The sequence below is a fragment of the Pristiophorus japonicus genome, chromosome 33, assembly GCF_044704955.1.
Source record: "Pristiophorus japonicus isolate sPriJap1 chromosome 33, sPriJap1.hap1, whole genome shotgun sequence".
Lineage (NCBI taxonomy): Eukaryota > Metazoa > Chordata > Chondrichthyes > Pristiophoridae > Pristiophorus > Pristiophorus japonicus.
The window spans coordinates 5,558,925-5,563,526 of NC_092009.1; the positions used below are offsets into that span (position 1 = coordinate 5,558,925).

The window sequence follows — 4,602 nt, forward strand, 5'->3', positions numbered from 1 at the left end:
TCATTTTACATCGCATTTTGACAAAAGGTATTAAGGAATATGGTCCATGATTTCATTGAATGGCGGAACCGGCTCGAGGGGCTGAATGGACCTCCTCCAGTTCCTGTGTAACAGGCTTGAGGGGCAGAATGGCCTCCTCCTGTTCCAGTGCAACAGGCTCGTGGGGCTGAATGGGCCTCCTCCTGTTCCTCTGTATCAGGCTCGAGTGGCTGAATGGGCCTCCTCCTGTTCCTGTTTAACAGGCTCAAGGGGTTGAATGGGCCTCCTCCTGTTGCTGTGCAACAGGCTCGAGGGACTGAATGGGCCTACTCCTGTTCATGTGTAACAGGCTCAAGGGGCTGAATGGGCCTACTCCTGTTCCTGTGTAACAGGCTCAAGGGGCTGAATGGGCCTACTCCTGTTCCTGTGCAACAGGCTGGTGGGGCTGAATGGGCCTACTCCTCTTGCTGTGTAACAGGCTCGAGGAGCTGAATGGGCCTCCTCCTGTTCCTGTGTAACTGGTTCAAGGGGCTGAATGCGCCTCCTGCTGTACCTGTGTGCAAGGTCTGGGAAACAAAGGGAGGTGATATGAGAAAACATAAACTAAATGGTATTGTATTAAAATGGAAGCAGAAGGATTGAGTGATTTACACACATAAATCTTTGAAGCTGGGTAGATAAGTTGCTAAGTTGTTTAAAAAGAATACAGGGCCCTTGGCTTGAAATGTAGTGAAATAGAGGACACCAGCGAGGAGGTTGTACCATAACTTTTCAATCCCGGTTTAGGCCTCAGTTGGAGAACTGTTTACAGTTCTGAGCACCGCAATTTAGGAAGGATATCAAGGCATTGGAGAGAACGTAACAAATATATAAGAAACATTTTCTATTGGTGTTGAAGACACAAACATAGGCATTCATCGAGAATCAACCTGCAGGTGACCACACACAGATTAAAGAGCCAGAGAGACCGACAGAATCGGGAAGCACCGGCAAATAGACAACAGATATTGACAAGGACTGAAAGCAATTGCGATCAGAAAATTGACGGCCCAGCTGTAGTTAATGACACGGCTTTTGATGATGGATCTCCGTACAAGCCTTGAAATTCAGGAGAACCGGTTTCGTGGTTTGAAGCTCGAGATAAACCCACGGGGCGATGCCAACTGGCGCCTGGCAGCAATCAGCGACAGGAAAATGCAATTTAAGCAGGCCCGGCTAGCTCAGTCGGTAGAGTATAAGACTCTTAATCTCCGGGTCGTGGGTTAGAGCCCCATGTTGGGTGAATTATTTTCCTTAAACTTTTATGGTGCTTTCCCAGGAAAACATAATTAATGAACCCATATTCTTCTTTTGCACAATGAAAGAAATGCGAACAGAGGGAGAGTTGATCATGTAATCATTTCTTCTGCGCTCTGTGTCAGAACACAAGAACCAGGAACAGGAGTCAGCCAATTGCCCTTGGAGCCTGCCTTCTTCTGCACTGAAACAAATTATAACCGTGTTTTTGCATGAGCAGTGCGAGATATTTAGAGGGCACATTTCAATGCTTCACAAAACCATTCCTTTCGCTGCAGCCACCCAGGATCGTGTCCCAGTTTGAGAAGTAACTTTGATATCATTGTTTGCAATTGAAGTGGGGTCGATGGATGTCCCAAAGCACTTCAGAGTGGTGTCAAACAAATGAGTTTGCAATTAAAAACACTGAATGTCAGGAGTGGGATTTGAACGGATACTTCCAGAGGAGACTGTCACCTGAACACAGCACCTTAGACCACTTAGCCATCCTGACTGTTGGAAGTTCCAGTTGCAAGTTATTGCTCTGGAAAGTTTCAGACCGGGCACTTGTTCGCTGAGACTGGAAGGCCCAGTGACCGGGATATCCTCTCCCCCGGGGCTTTCCTGAGCCTGTGCTCGGTGTCCGGGGAGCTTTGGTGCGGGTCCGAGGTCGCTTGCATCATGCGATAATACACCTCGGACTGCTCTTGTTCCATTTTATCGCACATTAGTTTTTGATTCAAAAATAATATCAGACTTGGGACATGAACCCACATCTCCAAAGGCGACAGTGACCTGAACACAGAACGGCCATCCTTCCTATTCAGTGCTGTGTGTGGCCACCGGCAGGTTGATTTTGAACTTTTGTGTCCTGTCACATGAAATAAATGAGGGCAGCAGGCGTTTCGCTGCCTGACACCGGGGAAACAGTGAGACAGACATTGCATTTTGTTCAGGTTTAATCACAGCAATATCTGCTGTCAGGAGCTGAAAAGGAGGAAGAGCTGAAAAAACACTAGAAAAAAGCGAAGAAATGTCAGCAATTGTGGTAAACTCTTTAATGTGTTTCCTGCTCGTTTCGTGGTGCGGTGCTCACAGAGGGAGCCCGTATTCAGAAAGTAACTCTTTCATTCAAAATCTTTAAAATAATGACATGCAACTAATTAAACTGTGTGTCGGGAGATGGGGATGGATGAAGATTATTTGTTTTATTCCCCAATCATTAACCGACAGCGTTGTTTTGCAGAATTGCTACTGAGGGACAGTGGAAACTTCAATAATTGAACTTTAATTATTTAAGGCTTTTGAATCATTGATGAAGTTTTCTCCCCTATCTTATTTTACTCACTCTGTATGTTGGAGACTGGTTTAAAATGTTCAGTGCTCATGCGACAAGGAACCTGGGGCGACTGTTGTTCAATTTATTTCACAGCAAAAATAGTCTTCAATATAATGTTTCCACCTGTGCTCGAACCAGAGACTTTTCGCGTGTAAGGCAAACGCGATAACCACTACACTATAGTTAAAGTAATCTTAGGTATATAACCAGAGCTTTAACCTACACAGCTGGCCGATATTTCAGGAGCTGGTTTTACGAGAATAGAATTACAGTGCTATATTTCGTAAGGCTGTGAGTTTGGCAGGAATTGATCTCGTGTTTCCCAGACTTGACACATCGGAACAGGAGCTGGCCATTTAGCAGCGAGTGGTTAGGTTCTGGAATGCACGGCTTGAAAGGGAGGTGGAGGCAGACTCAATCTTATCTTTCAGACGGGAGTTGGATAAGTGTCTGAAGGAAAAACAATTGCAGAGCTACAGAGAAAGGGCGGAGGAGTGGGACTCGCTGAGAGTCGGCACGGGCTCGATTGGCCGAATGGCCTTCCGTGCTGTAACCATTCCATGATTCGATAAGTTAGTGGCACATTTCATAGTGTGGGTGGGAGCACAACATTGCAAAGGGACATGGATTGAGTCGGCAAAACTAGAGGCATCTGATTCAGGAGATTCGTGGGGCGCTGAAATTTCGGAGTTCTATTACTCTGAAAGGAACATTTTTGTTTTGTGCCGTTTCGGTCAGAGGTTTTCCATGAAAGCAACATTAAATGAAAAGAAATACAATCGCCCAACGTGGGGCTCGAACCCACGACCCTGAGATTAAGAGTCTCATGCTCTACCGACTGAGCTAGCCAGGCTTCTGTCCAACGCAGGTTTTTATCACTCATTGCAGCCAGGCGCCTGTTGGCTCCGCCCCAGATGTTTAAACTTGCTGTTGAAGAACTGCCAGGGTCTTCTTGAATGGTGGACCAGGCTCGAGGGGACGAATAGCCAACTCCGGCCCCGAATACTTACGTGTTTATGATTAGCTCCTTCAGGGTAAACGAGCCAAAGGAGTACAGCGGAAACGTTACAAGGACAACCTCAAAGTCTCCCTGGTAAAGTGCGACATCACCACTGACACCTGGGAGACCCTGGCCACAGACCGCGCGAGGTGGAGAAAGTCCATCCAGGAGGGCGTTGAGCTCTTTGAGTCTCGACGCAAGGAGCATGAAGAGACCAAGCACAGGCAGCGGAAGGAGCACGCGCCAAACCAGTCCCACCGACCCCTTCCCTCGACGTATGTCTGTCCCACCTGTAACAGGGTCTGTGGCTCTCGTATCGGACTGATCAGCCATCAAAGGACTTACTTTGGGATGGAAGCAAGTCCTCCTCGATCCCGAGAGACTGCCTCTGATGGTGTCTATGATTTGCGGTACACTGCGGAAACATCGCCACTTCAGCACCAGATTACCAGAATTAAACCCAATGGCATCGGCACAAAAGTTCCTCATCTGCTCAGAGCAAAATATATCATATGACAATAGAATTTTATGATATAATTAATGATGTTTAAATCAATGCTTCTTTTTTTTTACATAGGAGATGCATAAAGATGCGTAAAATAGATGAACTATTTTTTTATAAGGTTTTGAAGTAAAAGTACAATTTACCTGACGGCGAATCGAACCCGGGCTGCGGCGGTGAGAGTGCTAAATCCTAACCACGAGACCATCAGGGAACCCAGTTTGGACAGTGAAGCAGTGGTAGAGTCGAGGTTTACATCGAGCAGCTCCGTAACACAGGACTCGGTGCTCAACGGGCTGTTACCAGGGACACACACATCACCTGATGCTGGAGAGCTATCAACTCAATCAAAGTGACCACGACGTGATTTGAACACGTAACCTTCGGATTTGGAGTCAGACATACTACCGTTGCTCCATCAGACCTACACAGTGAGCTGGAGATATTCGTCTATATGAAGGTTCTTTAATACAAGGGGCTTTAAAATCTCCGCCCATTCCCACCAGG

The 4,602-nt window shown here is 46.8% G+C and overlaps 1 non-coding gene across 1 annotated transcript; it reads right to left on the minus strand.

The window, feature by feature from the left end:
- Positions 1-3,373: 3,373 nt before the first annotated feature.
- trnak-cuu (transfer RNA lysine (anticodon CUU)) lies at positions 3,374-3,446 on the minus strand. The gene has a single exon. It is a non-coding gene; the product is annotated as a tRNA-Lys (tRNA).
- Positions 3,447-4,602: the final 1,156 nt, after the last annotated feature.